The 18,319-nt window shown below is 30.3% G+C and overlaps 1 protein-coding gene across 1 annotated transcript in view; it reads left to right on the plus strand.

The window, feature by feature from the left end:
- LOC132949254 (leucine-rich repeat-containing protein let-4-like) overlaps nt 1–18,319 on the plus strand; it is a 30,356-nt gene that overhangs the window by 9,036 nt on the left and 3,001 nt on the right. The gene's annotated exons all lie outside the window — the stretch shown is intronic.

An 18,319-nucleotide genomic window follows, 5' to 3' on the forward strand; every position in this document is an offset into this window, starting at 1 on the left:
AATTTTTTTTATTGATCTAGAGCCTGGCAACTAAGGCCATTAGCTATTGTAGGGGTTACGGTTGGTACACGGTTGTATATATACACGTGTATGTGTGGCATGGTTTTTATCACTAATGACCTGGATGGTCACCCATCCGGGAACTAGTAGCAGCGGCCGTTGATCTAAATTGATTTCAACCACTGCGCCGCACTGAACCACTAAAAAAAAAAAAACAAAATAGGTATCTATTAGTTGCTAATCAATTAGTTTTTTTTTAACATATTTGAACTTTTTCAATATAACTAGAAACATTTTGTATGATATATCTAGAACATAATAAATATGCTGTAATTGGTCATTGGTTTTATATTATACAATAGGTGTATAAAAGACAAAATTTAATAGAAATTCATAAAACCGATTAAAAATCACCCATAATTTGAGGATCAAAACAGAAAAAAAACAATGATATTAACCAATAACTTATTATATAAGCTGGTGAGAATTGTAGATTGTTATATAACCCACTAAAAAATATAAACAAAACAATTCGGTCCAGAACGCAATTCATACTACAGGTATGACCTTTTTCAAGATAAAAATATGATTGGAAGCACTTTTGTGCTCTCTAATTATTATTAAACCATTTTTTTTTTCATGGTTGTTTTTGTTATCGCCGTATACATGGGCGACTTCGGGTCAATTCCATAGGGGCCAGGGGGAGGGGGGAAATACTTTAGTTTTTAATACCGTTTTGTTAAACAAAAACTTAACATAATATTCTATTATATGCTTATATAATCTATATATTTGATGTTTGCAACGGTTTGTATAATCAGTCTACAGACAATTAAAAAAATGTATACAATCTATTCATCTATTAGCAAAAACAGAACATCTCACGACTTATGGTGTGGGCCGTCGCCCCCTTCGCCCCCCTCCCCCTCAGGGACGCCACTGGCCGTATATGTGTTATTGATTTTTTAGATTATGATCATAAATCAACTGATAACGTCTTAATGTATTAAAAATTTTTTTGATTTACAAAAATGTTTTATCTTACAAATTTCCATTATTTTTAGTTTCTTCGAATTATTTTAACAAACAATATCGGATCTGAATTACCAGCTAATCTAATACAATTTTTGATTTTGTAATATCATTTTGTAATATCTATTAAACAATTTATAGCTCTTAAAATAGTTTTGAAAACTCATCATTTTTTACTGTGATTCCATAATAATTTGTATAGTAAATAGTAATTAAATTGTGTAATATTTATTTGCCTTCTTGTAGCTTGCGTATATCAACATACTATTATATACACCTTATAAGGAACAAAAAGTCACATTTTTTAAATGGTAGATTGCTCCTATAGAAAACTCTTTGCTCATATTATATAAGTGACAAATGTGAATAAAATAATTATGCAATGATAATTACAAATATGTATAGTATTCATGCAATTTCTAAATTAAACTTAATTTCTATGCAAATTATATTTTAAATAAGGAAAGCGATGTCCAAGCTGTACCGATCTATTACGTCGATTGACAAACACTACACGAATACCTTACATGATAAAATAATAAAAATAAGGTACCTTGTACCAAAAGATTAAAAATAATTTTTGTGGTTTTCGTCCATTTCTTTTTACACGATAATTTACACACAAAACATTTTATACCAATTTTGATGATTTTTCACCTTGACTTATGTGATTTTTCAACTGATCATTATTATTTCAATAAGTACCTATGCTGATTATTTTTTGGGGGTCATTTGATAACACGTCACATATAGTTAGGACTAATCATTTGCTTCAATCTTATTTGAGTTTCCAACTTGAGTAGTTCATAGATCAAACAATAGTTTTAAATTATAATTACTATTAGATTAGTTTATACAAAGGTCGTTCTGAGTACTTGAACAATCGGGTTTTGGTATTTGATAAGTAATTCTACACTTAACAAATTACAAACAAGGTAAATATTTTTTCTGATTAAATTATAATAATATTAATAATTTATTATTATAATCAATAAAATATCCGTCTAGAAAATACAGCATTGTATAACCTTTGAAGCTATTAATAGATTGTAAAACGATTGCTAAATTAATATCTGATATACTTAATTATATTATTATAGTTTAATAATTATAAATTTATAGCAAATGTACAAAAAATACAATTGAATTAGTAAAAAAATAATAGTAGGTAATTACTATTGATAATAATTGGTATCAACTTATTGTGGAATATAGTTCCAAACAGCATGTTTACATTTTATTTTATAGTTGTTTCCTCGAGTACATCAAATAGTAACATTTCCTTATTTACTTTGCATTTAGTATAGGTACCGAGAACTAAAATAGTCTTGAGATTTCTATCGAAAAAATAGTTTTAAATTAATTCAATTTATTCGTGTCATTGAAAAAAAAATTGTATCCAAATCGTATTATATTATTATTATTGAATGTCAACTTCTTCCATGTTTATACAGTAATTTCTCGTTATCCGAGAAAACTTGATATTGTTGTCAATAAAATCGATAAAGATACACGCAGCATATTATAATATGATACGTTATAAACAGCAATCTATTTTACAGACGTTTATAAAAAAATTAACTTATTATAAATTACAAGATTATATAATATGTAATATTATCTCCTGCAATGGTCAATATTGAAATTGTAACTGCTGTATTAGTTAGTTAACATAATAATATACTACACCAGAAATTGTTTTTCAATAAAATATTCGATTTCCAATTGGATTTTTATATAATTATTTTAAATTAATAAATTTATTTCACATCATTTGCGTACCTAGAGGTAACTATATTAAACACATAATAATATTATTTCATAGAATTCATAAAGTTATAATATAGTGTGGAACATTTGATTCATGCTACCTTGACATACATATTAAACGGCTAATTTTCACGAAACTGTCAAACATAGAAAAAAAATAATAATAATAATAAATAAATAAATTGTATGTATTAACCAGTTAAACGGGTTTGTATATATTTTAAACGAATTCAAAATTTGCTTTTTTTTTAATTTGTATAGGTACAAAGATAACTTGGAATTAAAATAAAACAATTTGTTTTTACAAAGTTTATCTAATAATAAATATAACATTATTATATTATATCAAATAATGATATTTATGTTATTCTTTTCAAGTCTTGAAACAATATACCGAACAAATTCCGCTTGTTTGCTCCTGCAGCGCCAATTTATGCGACAAGTATAAATTTCTTGTGGCCGACGACGACACTATACGGTGTACACAATCATGATAGGTGTTAAGGTCCACAGATTTTTTTTCCAATCACGCGTATTATAATAATACCTACGTTGAGAACACTCCTATGGGTTCGGCCTGTGCGTACCTATAGTCACAACGAATAACTCACCGCTTTTCTATTTTACCACTAGGCATAATATGTTTTCTTGTCTCGTTGAAGACGTGTTGTTTAATAAACTATCTACACGATGTATTTTTACTTACACTATATAATAGCTAGAGGAAATATTATGTTTTGATCCGCACTTCCCTTTGCCTCCGGTCGGACGGACCAAAGCGAAACAAATGACGGTAAACGCGGGTGCAACAATACACTCGTATACTTGCCCCAAGGACGTTGTGGATGTAAAAAAAGTCATACCGTAATGATAATCGTAATGATTGTCGGTAAGTGGGATATCATCACGAAATCCTTCATGTAACACATAGAGTTTACAATATTATTAATTCAAGTAGATGCCTATAGTGCATGTTTTTGTTTTGAAAACATGTATTAGTCATCGCTTAAAACATTTTTAATTGATCTCACGTCGAACAGTACAAAGCACTTGGGAAAAATCGATAAACCTCAGGATGTGTTCATCAATATTATAGGTAGCCACGAGAATTCATCTATATAGATTTCGATTACCATAGTGGTGGCGACGACGACTGCTGCAGTTACCACTAACCGGGTACATTATGACGCACTCGCGTTGTACTATATGCGTGACAGCTACCCGTCTGCCGGCGACGTAACGAACAACCGGTTACCATCATCGTGGATAGCAATCCTGTTTAATATGCTTCAACGTATTCTTCTCTCAACCACCCTCTCCTTATAATGACGAACCTGCGTCAGACGCGAAGACAATAAAAACGCTCCTACATTTTTTTTTCGTTCTCCAATTTTGTCCTCTATTTTTTTTTTTTTCATGGATTGTTATGCTGCTCGTTTTATACGCGCTCACGGTCTAGCTAGGTGGTCTGACTGTGAGTTTTACGGAAATACGAGTAGAATACACGTCAGTTTGTGTTTTGGATTTTTTTCCTACGGGATGAAATTATACAGAAAACCTCGTGGATTTATGTGTTCTTAACTCTTGAGCTACCCGTATTACTGCGTCCACCAGGCGCATAGCTTTTCGTAACTATTATAAATCCTACCGAAAAAACCGGCGCATAATCAACCAACGGTACATGATATAATATTATTTTTTTTCCTAACGATCAGCAGCTAGTAGGTGTATAACGTCATAATAATAATATATTAACTTTCAAATAAGTACTTTTGTTGTTCGTGTAACATATTCAAAACAGTCTAAAGTACCTATACATATACATTATACATCCACGAGAAAAAAAAATACAATGTCTTCAATGCTTTTTGTATTGTACGTTTGTGTGTTATTTATAGGTATAATATCACTGTGCTTAACATAATATACGACTAGCCTCACTCGTAAAATATTCCGAAGGACAAAAATCAAAATACGTTACAATTAAGCATTTTGATACCATCTAACAACACTACAGTTATTATCCATAAATGACTTGACAGAATATTGTATTGATGACTTGTGCAAAATATTAAGTTTAAGAATACACTGCTATCATGGGTACCTATTATAATATTATTATTCCGATAATCGAAAATAATTATTGCACATGGCGATAAAAAAATTATATTGCCATTTGCCAGCAGTTTAACATGTTTGCTTATAATGTTTTCAACCGTGGTTTCTGATTTTATCAAAAATTATCTGTAATAGTATCAATTTTATGATTACAAATAGTCCTATAGACTTGGTGATTTAATTAGCACATTTTCCGAGACTCGCATAACGAAAAAAACAACATAATAGTGTAATAAATCCATCGGCTGCAGAAGTTGAATATTTTTAGAAAATTTAACGCTGGAAATTAGTTTTATTTCAACGATGGTGCGAACTGATAATATGAGCATGCATAAACAACACAATATGGACGTTTCGGTTAACCACCGGTCCTCGTCAGTTATTCACGGCCACAACACTAATCATATTGTAATCGGCTATATGGTAGCACGGAGTCAATGATTATATAGGTATGAAAAATTCGGTATTCTCGTTTCGAAACCGGCCTAGAAATGTCTCGATATAATATATAGTATAAAATATTATACCTCCCTAAACATGTAGGTACTAACTATTCGCTTTATTAAACAAGAATCGAGATTAACAACGCAATATATTATGCAGGGTATCCATTTATATGTATTTTAATACTTTCCGCGAATTATTTTTTATTTACGTCTCATTATTATTTGTTTTTAACGTAAAAAGTAACCCGCCGTTCACATAATATTTTTTTAACGATAATCACACGAAAAAGTCGCAGTCTAGTGAGTTCACCGTCATGACCACGATGTCGTCGACTGCTCCATAATAATATATTATGTTCATATTATATTCTGTTATAATAATATTATTATTGTAGTTGCCCTATCAAGTGGCTGGGTGCGTGCTTTTTTTTTAAACGGCAATCGAACACACATCGTATTATTGTCTTCATACACCTGCAAAAGTCTCGTCCACTCCGTCTGTCTACGCGTTCTCGATCATCACATAGACACACCCGAACAAATTATTAAGTGAAACACAATGGACGCAAAAATCGCGTGTGTATTTTACTATCACAAAAACGGCTTAGAACCTAGGCGCACGTTCTATGCAAATTCATACAATGTGCGTTTAACGAACTAGGTGACAATAGCGCCTACTGGATTTTTTAAATATAATAATAATAATATGTAGGTAGGTACGCGTAATTTTTCATATACTCGTGTATACCTACATCATATAATAGAACTGTGGCTACAAAAGGGGTTTTGAATTGCAAAACAATATACAATGATATTCAAGGTCCATATTCATCGCACGGATTTTTTTTTTGTTTATTTATTTTTTTTATCCGGTGTAACATTGTTTTGAAAAAAATTTGCCAAGTTTATTGATCCTTCGGATGCGGGCGTATAATACCCATTTTTTTTTTTCGTACTATATTATTTAATATTATCGTAGGTTATACCTACGAAGAACAAAACAAAAATGTAAAAAAACGGCAACGCGCGCGTATATTATGTACCTCTACTGCATCGTAGAAATTTCGCTCACCGTCGTCTGAAAAGTAAAAATGCGCTTCCATCGTACAACGTGCGGATACATTCGAAGGAGAATAAATAATAGAAATAATGAAAATAAAAAAAAAAAAAAAACCCATGTGCGTTCTTCGTAAGACCTGTGCGTACCCAATTAGGAAATTTGCCGTCGACCAGTCGGACGGGTCCCGTGCAGACGCGGCGGTACGAGTAAATTGCTGCGTGCGTATATCATATAATATAATATACCTACCTTCGTCTAAGATGAGTGGTGGCCATTGGACGCGAAAATAATATACGACATTAAATTCGGTTCTCGGAATCGGTGACGGACGACCGCCGCGGACACATGCATCGCGCGCACCGGCCACATGGGAAAAGTTTTTTAAGGGTCGACTTTCACAATATCGGAATATCGTATAGGCACACGCGCCTAACGGTGTGCGTGCGTGTGTGTGTGTGCGCGCGTGTGTGTGTGTGTGTGTGTGTGTGTGTGTGTGTGTGTGTGTGTGTGTGTGTGTGTGTGTGTGTGTGTGTGTGTGTGTGTGTGTGTGTGTGTGTGTGTGAGAGTGTGCGTACGATGTCGACTCGATCCGATCGGCGTTTAAGGTGTGCATTTGAGAACAATTATTGTTTTATTAGTTCCACAGATGGTTTTTAGAAAACACTACACGCAGGCACTTGTTAAAAAACAACAACCAAGTAGGTATAATATGTGCACATAAAATATAATGGGTACCTGCCGGGTTTCCGGAAAAATGTATTTTTGTTGAAAACTCACCGAATAGTAGAGGAATAATATAAAAAAAAAAAAACGAAACGAAATTAATCGATTATACTTGTCGATAACCCGCCGATGATTAACCGATCGCCCGGACGAGAGTATACTCTTAGTAGGTAAAGTACCTTAATTGTTTTTTGAACAATTTCTATGCAATTAAATATATAGTTTTTTATTTTTTGTAAAGGGAAATAATGGCGTTATAGAATATCATTACTAGTGATGTGCCATTAGGAATGTTCCCGGGAACAGGGAATATTCCCCAACCTCTCGGGAAATTTCTTTAAAAAAAAAAATTATTATTTTTATGCTATTCAGTATCTAAATTGACATAATATCAATAATGAGCTGTCATTTGGATTATTTATAAATTTACAACTATAAGTTTAATTTAAAACTGAAAACTATGATGAATATTTAAAAACTTAATATATTCCCGGGAATTTCCCCATCATTAATTATTACATATAATTACATAGGTAAACTTTTGTTTTTTTATTACCTTGTTATCATCCACCGAAATCGTCAGTGCTTTGTAAAATAATTGAAAGTTATTTTCGGTCAAGAATAAGTGATGAAATTAGCAGGATTGGCATTTACTAAAATATATAGGTACTTATTGAGTTAGGTCGCACCAGAAAATTAGAATTGGAAGACATTATATAAACGAGTTCGGTTGCTTTAATGCTTGTAATTTACTCTTTTTTTTTTTTTTTTTTTTTTTTTTTTTTTTATTGAGTAACCCGCGGCAACATAGGCCATTGGGTGTGGGGAGGGTACTGTAGGTTTTATATTGGGTAGGTTTGGTAGGTTTTTATATTGGGTAGGTTGGTACACGTGTGTGTTGTGTTTGGCAGAATTTCTAATGGGGCACCCGTAGGTTTCTGCCGTGCCCCGGGGTGGGGGGATGGCGGCACTTGTTCTCCGGACACCGTGACTTGCCCGAAGAAAAATGCCGCCCAGTGGCCGGGAGTCGAACCCGCGACTGCCAGCGCCGCAGTCGACGCGTTAGACCGCTCGGCCACCTCGTCCCCCAATTTACTCTTATTTGCGGTTTGTATAAAACATCTAAACATAATTATGCAATACTTACTAATGTAACTTATATATTTAGTATTTACGTACCAACCTATACAATATATAGTTATAAAGATTAAAATACTAAAAAGCCAAAAGGTTATATGTATAAAACGTGTTTATTTTTATTTTTTTTTTAAATATTGTTACATGACCTATTTTTTTCCTGTCAAAAATAAACTTATATGTATGGAAAAAGGGAGAGCTAAATTAGATTCTGTATGAAACAATAATTCCGAGTACGTATCTTTAACTTGTGTAATACGATAACTATCTACTATTATGATGTTAGTAAAGCCAAAAACCATGGAATCTAATATAATTTCTCGTTGTTCCTTATGTAATTTTTTTTGGTTGTACAGAGAATTTACACTTATTTTTAATAATAATTAAAGTTTACAATGAAAGAAAATAAAAATAAAAATATATACCACCTTTAATCACATGCTTGTGGTGGTGGTTGAGAGTCATAATAACATATTATGAACAATTTAATTATAAAATACGAAAAACGGACAGTAACTGAATATTCTATACATAAAATTAGAATGCTTTTTTATAGGTAATATACAATTGCAACAGTTCTTCAAATACTGAAAATAGCCAAATCTGAATTTTTTTTATCCCTGTAGTTATACAATTCCCATTATTATAGAATATGTCCTTTTTTATATTTATTGGCATTACGTTGTAGTTTTTTGGACCTAGATAGTCTATGCACTTTGACCAAACGCTTTTTTTGAATACTCCATTCTAACATCAAATGCTCTATTTTATTTTTTAACTATTTCTTTTTTCATATCCAGAAACGTATCTAAGTTTTTAATTATGTATAAAATAATTATTTTCTTATATAGATACAGACTTATATGGTAACACATCTAATAACCTTTAATTATTATTAATTATTAATTATTTGTTTTAAAAAAGTACATTTGTACGTATACCAATGACTATTATTCCTGTTTTGATTCCAAATTAAGGTAAACGAATAAAACATTTCATTTGGAGGATTTTCATGAGAAAATGTGTTTCCATTACAATGTATCTACATTGGATTAAAAACATATATATATATATATATAGTATTTATTAGAAAGAAAAAACCATTATCCCGTTTGTGTTTTGTCCTCTTATTTACTCTAACTACCAAAAGACAAATGACTCTTAATTGTTGAGAATCATTAAAAATTACAAAACAATCTGCCACTATCATCTGAGATTAAAACCTCGAGATTTCAAAACGATTACGTGATAATATAATAATTATACCCACGTTATTTTTTTTTTACATTTTTAATAAAACACTCATGACAGTTATAACACATGTAATACGACCAAGGTTCGCATAATCGTGTCAATGGGTGGAGTCTGCAGTATTTTTCGGTCGACGACAAAAAGAAAAATGATGATTTAACTTTGTTTGACGTGCTGCCTAGACGTATGTAACGCGGTTAAACACGCCTCGGTCGCCGGTGGCGGTAATTACAGACGAACTGCACATAGAACACAATAATAATGTGCCATTTGGCTTTGCACAGGTAGTTAAATAGTGACTTCAGGAGTCGTACTCGAGTGTTGTAGTTGTCAGAAGTAGTTGGTCATATGGATAAATAACCTCCCCATATAACCGCGGTACAGTTCAAACATTACCACAGATATTATAATGCACACAACAATATATTATATAATATAATATTACATATAGTAAAACACCATACGGGAAAAAACCCACGTGTACCGATGTCGTCGATGCGAGGTACTCGAGTAAATTATCATAATATTCAAAATACAACACCACTTAGTAATCACTATAATAGTCAGTCGCACTATTACTGTTCTTAGTTCAAATGCAGCTTAAGTTGCATACAATAATATTTTATTCTGTTATTGAAATAATGGAAATAATTTATTAGGTATAGTATATACCTAACTATTGTATTGTAGAAAAGTCATATTTCTGTTTTATTAAATATTACTTGTAAGTATTTCATCTCTCCACTAGGTATATACAGTAAGTTGTATACCAGATTGTAGTCGAATATAATTCTGCAATATATATTAATATGCTTGTTATTTATTGTATTTGTGTATTTTCTAATAACATTTTCATTTAAATGCATACAAACATTATTATTTCTATAAACCACCTTTTAAGTTGTACTATCCTTTAACGAATGTTTTTCTGAATTGCAGCATTATTTTATTATGCATTAAACTTATTCAATTTGAATCCATAAAAGTTATTTTATCATAATATTATAGTGTGAGAGGATTTTAATAATTTGTAATGAATATTATAGTTTAATAAATATTTATGTTTCATCCCAACTAGCGAAATCTATACATACATGCCGCCGCCATTGGTAAATTATTACATTTTTTAATACAACTGGTTTAAACATTTTATTTTAAAACGGTTAATTAGATAAACAGTACCTTCCTTACCTACCTACCTATAAGTCCATCGCTACATGATATAAAAGTTTGAGTACGATATTTAATTTAAAAACTTAGGTATATTAAAAGGTTATCATTTTATTAATTCTTCTTAATCTTATTAAAAGTGCCATATTATCTTGACTTTTGTAACTAAAATACTTTTGAATTTCCATTAATAAATTCTCAGTATTTGTAATAATAATTACACATTGGTACATAATATAGTATTACGAATTTTAGATTCGTAGGCATGTGAAATTATATTAGTTTTTCTTCTTTTTTTTAAAGAAAAATTCGATTAAATCTTGTTGATTAGAATGTACCAATAATCATTTTTTGTTAGTACACGCGTAATCCAATAATTCATGCACATAATAATATATTATGAGTTTATGTTTAAACAGGCCCTTACAAATTATATAAAATACTAGTAAAATATTTTTTGAGATGTATTTTTATGCATTCTAAATAATGATAATGACATAACATTATTATGGTACAGGCATATCAAAATATGCCCTTAAAAAAATTTCACCAATAAAAAAACACAATTTTTTCATGCTTTTATAAACACTCCGTATAATGTGTGGACGATAATATCATATTATAAGGTTAAAAATAATATTAAACATTATCCTACCTACATAACAAATTTAGTACCAAATAAATAAACAATTAATGTATGCACCCGACAAACATACCACACTCGATAATTTTATCTCTGTAATATGTATATATTTATAACTTTCTGGAATGGTAGTCCAACAACTGCGTATATTCTATAGTTAGTTTTAAAATTATTGTATCGCATTATAATGGAGTTGAAAAATATATTTCGGTCTTAAGAAAGTCCTACGGAAAGCCAAAAATATATTTACCTAAAAATATGTCTGTACGTCTGAATCACGGATATCTGCTCGAGTAATCTAACCGTGAGTAGATAACGTTTGTTGAGTAGATAGCCCTTAGTCCATACGTATAGGTACACATAATGAAACCGAATAGCGAGCACTATAATATGAGCCATATGGTCCCTTATCGTAGCATACGGAACAGTTACTATAATAACTAATAAGACATGTTTTTGTCGTTTGTGAAACTGTAGAAAAACGTCCGAAGAAGACATTCTGTCATATAGACTTGGGACATAGACATTAGTAAAGCCGATAAACACTACAACGAATTGCATGTTTAATGTGTCGTGTGTTTGAAAACAACGAGAAATGTCAGTGTTTCTTCGGCTGCTGTCGTCTACAACTTGCTGGTGAACGATGTATATATTAGCTAAAATATTCACGAATGACATTGGGATAAAAGTATTTTGTAGTTGAGACCTACAACCGCCGAAATCGTGATGACAGTTGCGTTAAACTTAGCCAAAAAAAGATTTTTTTTAATGATATATTAATTACTTCGTAGTTTGTACGCATTATATTTTATTATTTTTTAACGTTCACGGATATCTGTGGTTGAGAGCCAAAACATGATATGTGCAAAATGATTACTTTACAGGAGAACGATTTTAAAAAATCAACAATTATCAAAATACAAAAATTCTACTTTATGAGTGTTTTTTTCATTGTTTATTGTTGTCTAACCATATAAATGTGCAATATGCATGTGCAATATTAATATAAATAACTGATAATAGAAAAAAAATAATATTCTCTATAATTTTTAGTAACATTAAGAATTTAAAATGCAGTTATCATATTTAGTCATTTTTTCTTTTACATAAATTAATAACATAACATATTTTGACACAAAATTTATATTTTCTAATTATTTGAAAAAAATTATTATGTTATTATCATTGCTTTAAAATCTCAATTTATTAGAGTTCAGACATAGAAAATAACATAATATGTAAATAAAAAATAAAATAAAAACTCAGACTTGTAATAAATTAATATAGTAGATACTCCACATTTGTAGTTTTAAAAAAAAAATAAGTAACAATATTATTAAAAATGTAACCTAGGTGGCTAGGTATTCATAAAAAATGGTTAGTAATTTAAAATAAATTATTTGTATCTTTAGACTTAAAAAATAACATATTATATAAATAATTAAACAAAATAATAATATAAATATAATAATAATATAATATTAACAATTTAAAATGTAACCTACTTATAAAAAAAGGTAAATATAAAATTTATTAACTAATAAAAAATAAAAACTATTCATCATCTGATGAGCTTTCATTTAAGTTTGCAGCTGTTTGTTTGGACTTGGTTTTGAGTCCATAGTAAAACGGATGATACAAAGGATCTATCAATGGTAGTAGACTAAGGAGATCTTTCTTTTTCTCAAAATCAATTGGATTTGGTTTATTGTATGTCTGTGGAATTACCAGTTGTGATGCACTTATAGTCTCTTTTCCAGCTCTTGTTTTACCAGTTGTTTTTTTTAAATCTAAAATGCGGAATGGGGCATCAGGGTCTAGTGTAGCTTTGAATTTAATAGTGCCAAAATTCTTATCATATCGTAACCATGTAATTTTCAACCAATTTACTTTTTCTTTATTCACATCCAAGTTTCTTTTAACAAAAGTACTTGATAACAGAGCTGAAAATGTTTTGAAATTGTCCATTTCGATTTCAACTACTTTAAGAGGTATTTTGCCTCTTACATTTCTCACAAAATTGTACCAGTCTATGGGTATGGATATTTCAGAATCAGATAATTTTTTAGCTTTTTCTATTCTTGCATGATCAGTATCACATTCTAAGTGTGTATGACCTGGTACAAGGAATTTTTGGTCAATTATTTCCAAAGAGGGATGATTTTGAATAGCCACACTTCATAAATAATTACGTTAAATAAAAATATATTATTATTATAACAACATTAACAACTGAAAATATACTGAATAGTGAATACTGATGCCTGATAATAATGAACAAATATAATTTTATTATCATTCGTAGAAGTATTCATTTTTAAACACATGAGTAGGTACATGATATTGGTTATTGCCGCTTTAAATGAGCAAAAACAAAGCAATAGCGGGAAAATAATAAATATTATTATTGTAAAACCATGATACAATAATAAGAATAGCTTGTGTCAAACAATGATAAGTGCTATAAATAGAAATGGACAAAATATGATACTCGTCGAAAATCAGCACATATCAGGTTTTGTCCAAATAAAAAAAAACATCAATTTTGATAAGTGAAATATCATATAATGCCACAAAATAATTTGTCATCCAATAAAAGATATCATTTATAATTGTTGTTATAACATCTTTGATATTAGAGCTACAGATACCATATTTTGACACAATAAAATATAGAATTAAAACAACATTTATCATACATAACCTCAAAATCGAATTTTTGCACATATCATGTTTTGGCTCTCAACCACAGATATAATAAGTGACGTGTGTAGAATATAAAACGCGACTAAACGCGTATTTCAGAAAGTATAAATTCTCGTATTAGTGATGTTTATTATTATATTTAGAACAAAAACCAATAATTATAAATTCGTTTTCGGACTAAAGAACTAATTTTATATATATGAACTGTGCGGAAACGGTCGACGGTGACGACTAACGAGACGATACGTGGCAACAGTCGCTCGACTGGTGCAATGACTCTCGTCCAACATTCAACTAATTGCATTTTCAGTTATTGATGAAAACGCGAAAATGGGATGCAAATATAATCCATCTATCGAAACTGCGTCGGTGAACACCACCAGGCACCAATGGGAAGCCAATAGGAAGCTGGCCAGCCAATATTTTAACATAATATTTAACATTATTATCCCATTGTATCGTTACTCCGGATCGGTAGTCGGTGTATAGGTCTGTACAGGGTGATACATCAAGCATGTTTGCCACTTTTCTGCTCTTGAATAATTTAGATATTTAAAATGTGATTTTTGGAATTTTAAATATACCTATTTAAAGACTTTGTTTTCAAATTCTTGAGATTTTTTGTACTACTTAAGGAAAACACTCCTGTGGTGATACAAACTTCTGTTTTATGAATAAGGATCCCCCTTTTTAGTGTAATTTATTAAGTGAACAATTTTTTTGAACATTTTGATGTAGGTAAGTACATAATTCAAAATTCGAATGAGTAGTTTTTCAGATATTAAAAAATATATATATATATATAATAGCTGGATCATATAGTCCTTAAAGATGCTTTTAAAAAATATAAAATAGAGGCGTGATAGGTGGATCTAGTATTTATTATAGGTCCATTTTTATAAATCATGGTTTAAGTAATCACTACAATTATTTAATCACGATATTATCTCCCCCCGCCCAATCTTCCTATCCGTTATCAGCTATAGGCTATAACATTATGCTTGGATCACAGAGATAGTCAATTAAGAAGTCTGCAAAAACTGCACGACGGAGCCCCTGTCGGTGAATCACCCTGTACATCAATATAGTATATAATAACGTGGCCGATATGTATTACCTATATATTATTATTAGGCTATAGGCCGCAATGACAAAACAATATTCGATTACCTGTTTGATTTCCCCTACCCCACCACCGCTGTAACTAGTGATATTGTGTCGCAGCAAAACTGCTTATGCCGGAATCAGGTTAACCGTCCGGGGTTTTTTTTTTTTTTTTTGCCAACACGTCGGTGAAATTTGAATCGTTGTTTGAGTCGCCAAGAGATTTCGCAATAGCCATCATACTGCAGGTGCCTACCTACACAGCGGGCAATATACGAAACATTTGTCACGATCGGTTTCCAAAACGCATAACAATATTCGAAACGGCCCGAACGACGGTCGAATGCTGCTGATATTATACTCGCGCCCGACCTATTTGTCTGCGGCGGTGATGAATTAATGCACATTGTCGTGTCCGGCTGCTGTAACCGATGCAAATCTACTGGATTTTACCGAATTCAGTTTAATATGTTGTGTGCTGCAGTATTATGTGGGTACCGGTTTCACTTTTCACACGTGCCCCGCGTTTCTGCGGCGGCCCATTTGCACACAATCGATTCGGAAGAAGACCACTGCGAAACCGTCGCGATTGTACAGCCGCTCCTCTTTCGTTCTTTTTTTTTCCCACCGCACTCGCCCCGGGGCGAATCCAGTGCAACGTCGCCGTAGCCGTCTCCGAGGAAACGAGACACAGTATACCTGAACAATATTATTATTATTATTATTATTATTATCCGAAGGCTTACTGTAGCGAAAAATATAATAATATACGCGTGTACAATTAATTACAGTTTGCCGCTCGTGTTTTATTCGCTCAATGTTATCAACGCACGTCTACCTAGTTTAATGTTATAACCGAACCAATTTTATCTCAGAGTAATCCGACACCGCGTGTGTATGATATTATGTACGTAAAATAATATAATAAATGTATAATAAGTAGGGTATTAATAACGCTAACTGTCCGTTTTCAATACGTCTCGTCTCGGCTTCTGAAACACACTGCGGCGTATTATTATTATTATATATTTTAAGGGCAGCGATTGGTTTCCAACAGACTACAACACACTCACTCGCCTTTATAGAAAACGTGAACGCGAATAGGTATATAATCATAATTTAATATTATCGTTGTGCCTACAGAGAGACTCCCGGTAACCTCTATAATATTATAATGTAGTGTATTATTCTCACTAGGTTCTGTCGTTCATTTTCATTCCACTCAATCATTATAGGTACTTCGATATTTTGATAAAATAATATAATAATAATATATCGTATTCCCAAGTAAATATATGTTCGATATAATTATAATTTATGGCTGATATTCAATGTTATTGAACATGATACATAATATGCATGATCATAATATTATTATGTCTATACGAATAATATAATTATATTAATACTGTATTATAATGATATTATTATTACGAAATTATTAATTGTAATTAATCAAAGTTGTTTAACGATGAATAATAGGTAGGTACAGGGTTTTAAACGAAAAATGTAGTCGATACAATTAAAATTGTTTACTACAGGTATTAAAAACTGCAATCATACATTTTCTGAACTTAAATATAAATTCTACCAATCGTATTAACTGCTACAGTTTTGAGTTAATTCTTAATATTTTTTTCAACTAAGCAAAGGACAGTAATTCGAAGGAATATATTATTTTTTTTGGTTAAATAAAGCAATATAAAAATAACAATAACTTATCAGCTAGTTTAGGTTATAGTTTTTTACTCGTGTACTAAATAGATTATATAGTGTATGTGCCTTATATAATACTGTAAAACCATAAATGAAATCATTAAAAAGGATTAAAAACTCAAAATATGATTAAAGACTTATGAATTATGGGCTATAATATATGTGAAATGTTAACAAGAGGAAATGAAATGTCGGAAATATCCTGCAATCGGTGTTATGCATTTTATTATACTATATTATTATTTTACAAGTTATACACTTCCACAGTTGTTTTATTTGATAGCCAAAAAATTAAAATAATTGTAATCTACACATTTTTGTTAGTTTAATGTTAAATCATTTCACTTTGATAATATTATTCCAGAATCCAGAATAAATTATAATTTATATTTGTTTAAAATAAAATAATTATTTTTACTATTTATTGGATATTACTTAATAATATAGACCTGACATATCCCTTATTATAATAAATTGTAAATTGTAGAATATTTATTTTGCTTTATTTGGTTGTCAATTATTTTTAATATGACTACCTACGACTACGGTGGTAAATAATGTTAACTAAATATATTAACCAAATATTTCATAATACTATTCACTTAAATGTAATATTTCTAATATATCTTAAACAGAATCACATTTTTAATATAGTATAATATATTAAAAACCGTGGCTAGTTGGTGGATAATAATGATAAGGGAAAATAATGTTATTATTATTATTATTAGTAAATAATCTAATTAGAGATTCTGTGAATAAATTACAACTTTCTTTAGTAATAATTACTATGTCTCACTAGTATCTACACTAGGCATATAAATAAAGCCTATTTTAAAATATGAATAAAAGTTTAAACGGAAACTTACCATCAGCTAGCATCTTCACTTCAGTTTACTCGGGATTTATATTATAATATATTATATTTTGTGTCTAAACTATTAAATTAACATTCATGATTTATTGAACTGTTTATTAAATAAATACATAAATCAATAATTAATCTGCTTTTTTACCACATAGGTAATGCAATTATTACTGTTTGCTGATCAAAAATTAAAATATCAACGACGTGCAACTGAATGACTATAATATTATAACGTTTTTAAAAAGCTTACAGATATTACAAATTGTACATAGAAAATAGCAATGCTATATAATATATTATGTTATTAATATTTATTACGCAGTTACATAACTGAATATTATTTAATTATGTCACCATCAAACATAAACATAATGAAACTTTATTATTTTCACGTCTTACATATTTTTGTTTTTGAATCAATGCATAATTGTATTTAGATAATTTATAAGTTGCAACTTGCAATCATCATTTTAAATTCGTATATTTATTATAAGTAGAATTTTCTACGAATATTCTTCCCCGTTGAAATGCTATTTTCTTTGTCACTTCACAACTACTCACTAGTACCTGTCCTC

This window comes from Metopolophium dirhodum, chromosome 7 (genome assembly GCF_019925205.1).
Source record: "Metopolophium dirhodum isolate CAU chromosome 7, ASM1992520v1, whole genome shotgun sequence".
In the NCBI taxonomy this organism is placed as follows: domain Eukaryota; kingdom Metazoa; phylum Arthropoda; class Insecta; order Hemiptera; family Aphididae; genus Metopolophium; species Metopolophium dirhodum.